Genomic DNA, 9,949 nt, shown 5'->3' with positions numbered 1-9,949 from the left:
GGCTGGAATCAGGATCTAGCGACCTGCAGGCCCTGATTCATGTACAGGTAATTGTTGGAAGCTGCTATGGCATCCGGTTTTTAGTTTTTCACCTGACCGCTTCATTTTTGAGAGAGGAGGAAGGGCACCTCTCAGCTAAAGAACTGTGACAAAGGAGGTGATTTTAAAGATTTAACAGAAAAGTACCGAAGCAGTGATGTACACTGTATGTGGCAGATACTGTTAGAATAATTATAATTCATGATATCATTTGGTAACACATTCGGCCGTAATGATAGTAAGTCGCTTTGGAAAAACATTTGCTTCCTACCTGGAAAGTGCATGTGAAAAGTGATCTCCAAAATATCACCTATAATGTAGGAGTTCCTGCGGTGGCCTCTGGAGGGAGCCAGTGATGTAAGAAATTGAGAAAATTAAGAATTTTTTACATAACAAACCTGTATACGTACCAGTGCTCAAGTGATGATATATGTTTGATTTGTCTAATTTTTTTTTGTCATACTCAAATGCACCGAAAGGAATTTTTGGCCGTACAGTTAATGCACAGACGTGGGAGTGTTCGCTGGGCGCAGGGTTCGCTTTGGCGCTCGGGTGAGATGTGCGTGGACAGTTGTAGTCGTGCCTGCGTATTTAATTAACTGCGGCTTCCCAATGCGAAACTTTTTGCACGTAGCACAGTAATAGCCATAATTCTGCGGAAGCACATGCTATGCACAGCATGGCCGCCGGACTCTAATTACCGACCGCAGTTAATCATCCCGCCCCCTCTCCGCAGCTACTCTTGGCCGTTTTACTAACTCCGCTATCAGGGCTCCGCAAGGGGCAGCAGACAACGGACTTGGAGGGGATGACTAGTAACACCGCCCGAAATAGAAGAATTTCAAAATAAAATAAATAAAAACAAGACGGCAATGTAATAAGTGTTATTTCGTTGCTTAGTCGACATTTCCATCTAAAGCAACTTGCAATTATACCATCTTTTACCAATGGATGTTTTATTACGGGAATACAGGTTACCTACCGCGCTACTAGGTAAATTACCAGCGCCCCGACATGGACCTGAGCTGATTAGGAGTGTGTTTCCTTAATCACGGCGCCTCCTGCTGAATTTCCTCTCTTTGTTCCTGGAATGAGCAGGCAGTGGCCATTTAGAAGAGTAATGTAGCGCCAGTCCGAATTATAGTACAAGGTACCGCTACTATTCCGTGCCTGGATTTAGCGGCAAGGACTCATGCCCACCTGTTGATGGTTTGTACAGAGTCAGAGTGAGGTTGACTGTGAACTCAACCCTAAGTAGTTTTTGTTTCATCTCGTCTTTTGTCTTTTTTTGCTTTATTCAGCCTTGGGACTTCTGAGGCATTTAAACTTCACTATTATTTCGTCTGTGGTTTCTGGTGCTAAATGTTCTGCACTTTAAGGAAACTTTTGCAGAGGCTGTCACTTAAACGTGAGTGGAACTGAATAGGTAGACAGCTGTGTGCAAAGGAATGAGGACGGTAAACTGCTGAACCTCAGGTTTACTATAGTAGGGTGACCAGATAATCCATGTCAGGGAGGACACTGAGCCAGGACAGGAATTGTAAATTACCAATTCAATTAAACGGACCTGGATTTCACTTGAGCACTCAGTTCTTGCTGTGTGCTGATTGGTCAGTCTCCTATAATCATGCATGTGTCACTAATGCTAATGTGAAACAGCTGGATGAGTCTTTCAGTCAAGGAAACAAACCAGTCAAAGCACAAGAAGAGCTAAACTATTTAGCCGAGCACAGGAGCCTTTCAATTAGAAAGTAGTTTGTAAAACCCGAAGTAGCTCAAAGTGTCCTTCCTGACATGGACTGTCTGGTCACCCTAACTCTACGAAAGGCCTCTGGACTGGTCAGCAGGGCTGGGAAGTTAGGATTGAGTGGAGGTGGGCAAATCTCTAACAGCCTTTAACTTCTATGTCACAACGTCTGAGCAGGGAGGTGCCAGAGGGTCCGTGGTGTTCTGTGGATGGAAAGTATGCAAAGTCCATGCCCCGGGGGGGCGAGGCAGCAGTGTTACCTGCTGAATTATTACATGCATGGAAGCATTTTGCTGGAAAATCAAGCCACAGAGATACAGTGCTTAGCTGCCGTGCCGACGGTCAGACTATGTGTCGGTTTTGAGTCAGTAGTTTTTCAGCACACGCAATGGGTGACACCAGTTAACCTATCGGCGTGGAGGAAACCCACATGACACGAAGCTCCGCACACAGAGCAGAAGTGGAATTAAAACCTTTAACCCTGGAGATGTGAGGCAACAGTGCCCCCTACTGATCCACCAAGGTACCCACATTAGGAATGTGTGCATGTAGCTTGTGTATGTATGTAGCTGAACAAGTAAAGTATTGTATTAACAATCCAAAATTGTAACCCCTAACTTTGGGTAAACATGTCACATAAATGAATATGAATGTATTCACTTGAATCAACTCCATGCTTCCCCGCTTTCTTTTCTGTCTTTTGCTCTGTTTTCAGTGCCCCTCCCAGTGCGCCATCCTCATGCCAGTGACAGGGAGCCCTTTGAGGGACCCAGGGGTGCATCCGCTGTCCCGAATCGGAGTGCCTAGAACGCTGCTGTCCCGCTCCTGGTAGAGACAGGGCGGTCTTTCAGTAGCTGAGCCCCAGCTCCCGCCCTGTCACCGCACGGCAACAGGGCCATTGTCCCAGCAGAGAATTCAGCTTTTTATCTTCTGTGTTTGAGGGGTGGGAGTAATACATAAGGGTGTCACACTGGGTGGAGGGGGATTCAACTGGTCGTGGCTGTCAGTAATGTGACATTTCGTGCTGTATTTTACCCCGGTCGTCTGTCGCTGTTTCTCTGGGGACGCATTTTGGGGACAGCTGCGCTGCAGTTGATTCCGGGGCCTGTAAACATGTCACAGCATCCAGGTCTGGGTCACGCCATCCGGCCTAGATTATCATCGGTTGGTCACGGACTGGAATTTCACCCACATGAAACAGGCTGCAATGTGACCCCGGGACCATCGGGATGCAACAGCCACATTATGGGAATGAAGACCATACCGTTTCCCCAGCGCCATGGCAACACCACACATTTCCAATTAAGATTAAGATTTTACTTTGTTTTACCAAGGAACTTGTTTTTTTTTTGCTTTTTTAGAATCTGCTGTTTTGCCTTGAGAAATACCTGGTTCCAGTTTTTTCACAAGTATGCAACTACTTTACTGGAAAGGATGTTTATTCATTAGACATGGGTGGTTTTGTATTATGCACAATCCTGGTTGTTACTGGGAAAAAAAGAAGAAATGGTCCAGAATAGTGAAACACTTTTTAAGGATATAATTAGACCAGCCATTTCATGAGCTGAATGAATTAGGATTCTAGAAAGACCTATTAGATTCGCCTTACACAGTGTCATTTTTTCCACGTAATTATGAACACTGCTGGAGCAGACGGCAGATGCAAGCCCTTGTTTTGGGAGAGCAAAGTGTCAGACTATGATTTTTATGTGACCCGAACTGGCTTTAGTCTTATAAACAGCCCGTATTCAGCCGCCTGTGTGCTCACACACACACACACAAAAAGGCAGAAATGTGCACCATATACTGTGCAGAGCTAAACTGACAGTGCCCCCATTGCATTCTGGGAGTGGAAAATGTGCGTTGTTGAGCGCGACTGCCAGCTGCGGTCCCAGTGCCGGCGTTTGTCCATTCCTGACGCCCCCAGTCCACGTGTTGCTCTCCCGGCCCTGTGCGTGTGTTTGACTGCGGCTTGTTTACATGACTCTGTGTATTTTATTTTTAGTCCCCCCCCCCACGATGCAGGGTTACAGTAGGATAACATGAGGCAGGCTTTGTGTAATTGAACACACGCACACACACACACCAAAGGGTTCACACATTCAGTGTAGTGCTTGGTGGCCTTTCATACTGCGACTAGTGTTCCCATGGTTTGTGGCTCGGTGAGGCGTGGGCTGCATTTCTCTGCTCAGTCCAAACCGAGAAATGTTGCTCTGAGCTCCGGGCGCTGAGCCATGGGCAGCAGCGTTTCAGGTTCCAGGCTAGGGCTCCCGGCAGCTCCTGGGTCCCTCGGTCCTCCAATGGCATGACCATGACTAAACAAGGTGGCTCACTTGTCTGTCCAACAGATTCCAGGCTTTGGGAAGGGAGGGGGTCTCAAAACTGGATGGGAGATCCCCTCTTTGTCCATCTCTGTTTCCTTCCTAACACCCCCCACCACCACCTACACTTATCCCTCCCACTCTCCATCTTCCTCAAAACAGCTTGACTCTTGTAAAAAAGGAACAGTACACAATTACACAATCTGCCTGTCTATTTCCACACACACAGACAGTACCACATAGACACAGTCTGCAATTACGATCTCCCACTTTACCACACGTGCAATGCTAAATACAAACACAGGCGCACACGCAGTCCCAGAGCATCGAGATCTTATATTTCAGTGCGGGCAGTTCTGGAGTCTGAGACGACTATAGATGGATGACTTAATTTCTTTTCCTTTTCGTCTTGGGCCTGTCTGTGTGCCTGTGACAGCACGTGTCTGTGCGAAGGGACGGTTTAAGGGGACACTGGGATTTTGGAGAACACTCATCAGAACACCCCCCCCCCCCAAATGGAAAGCCCCCAGTTTTCATCAATAAAATATACTTGCTCTAATATGCTTCGTATCAGCCAAATGGCTGCCTGTGGCTCTAGGGCAGTGTTTCTCAATCCAGTCCTTGGGGGCCCACAGACGCTCCATGTTTTAGCTCTCTCCCAGCTCGCTGCCAGACAGTTCACATTTTTGCTGGACTGTCTGGGGGTCCCCGAGACCCAGTTTGAGGAACACTGCTCTATGGAACATGAGGCTTCAAAGCACTTTGAGCACAGTGCTCTCAGCTCTAGCCCACGCACGGTGCTGCAGCCACTTACCAGCAGGGAGTGCTGTAGAGCATCTAATAGACCTTAAACCTGTCACTACTTGGTTATAGCTATGGCACCCTCAGTGTTTATCACTGTGGGTTGTGAGCTCAATTCCTGGCCCTGGTTCTGTGTGTGGGGGCTTTACCTCAGTGGTTTAAACCTCTGCGCCAGAAGGTGACCTGTTCAAGACTCAGCAGAATAGTCACATCCCCCTTGGGCCCTTGCACAAGGTCCTTGCACCCTCCCAAACTGCTCCAGGGGCACTAAAAAAAATGGCCGGACACTACGCTCAGACTCTAAGCTTAACTCTCAACTGTATATGTGTGTCGTGTTTCAAAGGAGAGTGAGATGGGATTTGCACACGCATGCATTCCAATGTACCTGTACTCTTTACTTATGCAAATGAAAAATAAAGCATCATTTCGTGTTTTTGATGTGCGATGGACTGGCATCCCATCCGCGGTGTTCCTTGTCCTGTTTCTCTCGGATAACCCTTTACTGCATATTAATATTAAATATCATACAGCAAAAGGTTATATTACTACAAAGACTAAGATGTGTTGGTTTTCCAGAGTGATGCAAAGACAAATGAGAGTGGTCAGGTATGTTAGGCCCCTATGAAGCAGAGTGGCGCAGCGGGAGCGTGCTGGGCCCGTAACCCAGAGGTCGATGGATCGAGACCATCCTCTGCTAGAGGCTTGTGTTTGTTTCTTTTTTCCAGGTTTCTTTTCACTATCTCGCCCCCCAGCCCAGGAGTGTCAAACTCCGGTCCTGGGGGGCCAGAGCCCTGCACATTTTTGGGTTTCCCCTCATTTTACACACCTAATTCAACTCCTTGTGCTAATTACCACACAGCCACACAGCTGAATCATTTGTGGTGGAACAAGGAAAGAAAGTTAAACAGGGCTCCGGCCCCCCAGGACTGGAGTTTGACACCCCTGCCCCAGCCCTTTAACACTGAGTGCTGCTGGACTGACTGAAAATTTTATTTAGCACTATTATTACTGCACTTTGCATCAACAGTGTAACATTTGTCATATGCATGTCAAAATGTAACAGACTGAGTTATTTACTGACAACTGACTGCGATACACTCATACTGCACATGTGGCTGATCTGTAGTTATTTTCTTCATACTACATTTGATTGTTACATCACGTATGTAAATATTCATGAATGAATTTATAATTTATGTAAGTTATTTATGTCATGGAAGCTGCTACTATGTTTCATTGTAGTTTTGTAACTTGCACAATGACAAATTAAAATCCTTCATCCATGTGTTCATGATATCAGTGTGTCTGTGTACGTGTGTATATATTACAAGGGGAAACTCAATTTAATATCACTGCAATCTGTGACTGCAATTAAAAAACTAAAAATGCCAAAAGACTTTTGTTTTGTGTTGTTTGGTTACTTATAGTTACGGTTAGGGCTGGGTAGGGGTTAAGGTTGGCATTGTTGGGACTAGGGTTATGCCCATAGAAATGAATGGATGGTCCCCACAAAGATATGACTACAGACCTGTGTGTGTGTGTGTGTGTGTGTGTGTATTTGAGCGTGCGTGCGTGTGTGTGTGTGTGTGTGTGCGCGTGTGTGTATGTGTGTGACTGACTGCACGCGACTGAGCAGCTCTCCTGGGGCCTGAGAGATACAGCAGTATATGCAGAGGAGGAAGCACATGCAGGCTGCAAGCACACGCCCCCACACACCCCCACACACCCCCAGAGCATTACTGGGCCTCCGCTAGCAGTTTGGCCCCCATTGTATCCATATGGCAGGACGGCTGTGTTTTCTCGGGGCCTTATTCAGGCAAGGCCTTGACCTCCCAGGGATGTGGCCTCTCCCTGCTATAGGTGCACTGAAGTGTTTAATTCCTGAAAACAGCCTATGCATCGCTATAAAGTCTCCTATGCAGTGGAGCACAACAAAGAAAAGAGATGAAAGATGTAAAAAGAAGGAGAATAAAAAGAGCAGGACTGTAAGCGGAAAGCTAATCAATCCAGTAACCAAAACAGAATCTGAGCCTGAGTCGCGAGGATATGTTTATCCAGGTTTACAAACCTCAGAGTGCTGCTGTGTCTTAGTGTGTGTGTGCCGAAGCTGGTCTTCCTGTTTTAGCCCAGTGAAGAAGCCAAACCCACTAGTACAATAGTCTATTGTCTCTGGGCCGGGCCAAGTTTCCTGATGGGTCAGAATTGGCGGAAGCGAGGACCCAGTCCAAACAAATACCGTAGGTTAGGCTTTCCCTTGCCCCTCAACACCACACCCCTCAAAGAGGAACTAAGTGCCCAGATGGGGGCCCCCTTCCCGACAGGAAGCTTATAAACGGCACGCCAAAGGGGTCACGGTCTTGCAAGATTTCTGGACGCTGAATGATTTGATCGTGTGGGTACCAGTGTGCGCCAGTATTGTTCGGCCGCCTGAAACTGTGTGCTTACGTGAGACAAAAAAGTCGCACATGTCCCCACGCATGAGACCCATTTTCGGAATTTTTGGCGCGCACACCCCCTCCCGCGGCAGTGGCTGGAGCCGTGCACTTTCCCCGTTACGCAGACAGGATGCCCGGGGCCCAGCTGACGGCAGCAAACTCGCCGAGCTGATGTTTGTTTTGGGCCACCTTCCCTTCTACTTTCGCGCCGACGGTCCGCTACTCCGAGGCCCTAATTTGTTTTATCCCCTGGGCTTTGTAGCGGGGCTCCGCTCCCGGCCGGGCGGCTGCCGTGCGGGCTCTGCTCTCCGCTCTCCTCCATCCCTCCATCCATGGCAGCCAACATCTGGCTTTCATAACACCAGGCCTGCGTTCCCTTCCAGCTCTTAATCGACTTCAAATAGCACCCCTAGCCACGGCTCTGGACCCGCTCCCTGGCTACACGTTCACATAAATATTTGCTTTTAAGCAAAAATGAGCGGGAGAATAAATTGGGGCTGGATGTTAACCGTTACCTTTCCCTTCCGCATGGAGAGCTAGCCGAATTAGCGCATAGCGTAGCAAGGGCACGCTAACTGAGGAACGAGCTAATGCGCCAGCGTCAGCAACAGGAACGAGCTGGTTAGATGAAGCAGGCTGAAGAAATCAGGCATCTCACGGGAAGGGGGGCAGCATGAAGGCTGCTTTAGGAGGGTTTAGCTAAATTAGTGCGTCCTCATTCATTTTCATTGAAACAGACCCCCACTAGAGAAGGCTTACCCCCCCCCCCCCACCTTTTCGTTCATATCTAGTGATGATCCTGCCCACAAGTAATTTTTCAATTAAAATCATTAAGCAAACACACTTTCTGCAGACTTCCCACCCACAGACGCAAACACAACATCAATGTTAATGCAACTAATGATGCAAAAAATAAAGAGAAGCATTTAAATGGTTTATCTCACAGGATCTTTGCGGGCATCTCCAAAAGCAGTAGCCGTAAAAAGGGGAGTGATACACACAGAGAGACACACATACACACACAAACACCCACAGAAACAGACACACACACACACACACACACACACACAGGTTTATAATTATATCTTTGTGGAGTCTCTACATTAATTTCTATGGGAAATCTGTAGTCCCAACATGACATTTTGAACCCCTACCCAGCCCTAACCTTACCCATAAGTAACCAAACAAAATACGAGACATTTGGCATTTTTAGTTTTTTGATTGCGTTCACAGATCTTTGTGGGGACCTGAACAATGTTCAAAATAACAGGTAAACATAATTCACACACACACACAAATTTTGCACAGCTGCCACAGAACACATTTTGTCTGCATGCTCAGAATAAAAGGTCTGAAGCAGGAAATAGGCTCCTTCAGAAGAGAAATGATTTTCCGTCTCACAGTGTCTGGTCTGGAGGCGTGAAATTGCCTCTGCGGGTCTCCCGAGGGACCTGCAGTGGCGCGGGCCGGCCTCCGTGTGGCGCCGAATGGAACAGCAGCCCCCGATGTCTTTCACATGCACAGGGATTACAAACCTACAGTCTGTGCACATACCCAACCTTTTCTCTGCAACCCTTCTCAGGACAAGAGGTTGGAAGATGGATCGATGGATGAATGGATGGATGCATAACTTGTACGAGTATCCCATGATGTACAACTAAATGAAGTTGTACTACAGTATTCACCTTCCCCGTCTAGACAGAAATTATGTCATGTCACCTTTTTCCTGTCTGGATTCCTGAGGGGTAAAGTAGCATTGATCAGTAGTTCCTGTGTGACTAGAACAACTGCAGGACTTTTTGGAAAATTCACATTTTCCCTTGAAAAGCCTGTTAATTAACTGTGGGATTTTCCCGCCTCTTTGTCTTCCCCCTAAATGCCCGGTGGCCCCAGTGAAAAATCCGTACATGTCACACACAGGAGTCGAGGCGCACACAGGAGTCGAGGCGCACACAGGAGTCGAGGCGCACACAGGGGTTAACGTTTTCTGGCCGCCTCTGTAAACTGTGTAAAAGTCATTTCCTGGAAAGGCATCCTTTCTTCAGTCTGGGAAGCTCTCATCCTGTTTTACTAGCCCCCCATTTTCATTCCTCCCCCCTTCTGCTCCCCTCATTCTGTACCTCCTCCCACTCCTGCCTGCATGCATGGTCCTTCATTTCTCTCTGCCTCTCTCTGGCTCACTCCCCCTGCTTACCTCACTCCCTCTGCTTACCTCACTCCCTCTGCTTACCTCACTCCCCCAGCTTACCTAACTCCCTCTACTTACCTCACTCCCTCTGTTTATCTCACTCCCACTGCTTACCTCACTCCCCCTGTTTACCTCTCTCCCACTGTTTACCTCACTCCCCCTGCTTACCTCACTCCCCCTGCTTACCTCACTCCCACTGTTTACCTCACTCCCCCTGCTTACCTCACTCCCACTGCTTACCTCATTTCCTCTGTTTACCTCACTCCCTCTGCTTACCTCACTCCCCCTGCTTACCTCACTCCCCCTGCTTACCTCATTCCCACTGATTACCTCACTCCCACTGTTTATCTCACTCCCCCTGCTTACCTCACTCCCTCTGCTTACCTCACTCCCTCTGTTTATCTCACTCCCACTGCTT

The 9,949-nt window shown here is 47.8% G+C and overlaps 1 non-coding gene across 1 annotated transcript; it reads left to right on the top strand.

Moving 5' to 3' along the window:
- Positions 1-5,533: 5,533 nt before the first annotated feature.
- trnat-cgu (transfer RNA threonine (anticodon CGU)) lies at positions 5,534-5,605 on the top strand. Its single transcript has one exon. It is a non-coding gene; the product is annotated as a tRNA-Thr (tRNA).
- Positions 5,606-9,949: the final 4,344 nt, after the last annotated feature.

This window comes from Paramormyrops kingsleyae, chromosome 5 (assembly GCF_048594095.1).
Source record: "Paramormyrops kingsleyae isolate MSU_618 chromosome 5, PKINGS_0.4, whole genome shotgun sequence".
NCBI classification, from domain to species: domain Eukaryota; kingdom Metazoa; phylum Chordata; class Actinopteri; order Osteoglossiformes; family Mormyridae; genus Paramormyrops; species Paramormyrops kingsleyae.
Note: the sequence above shows the minus strand (reverse complement) of the source record. Positions and strands in the feature narration are given on the sequence as shown.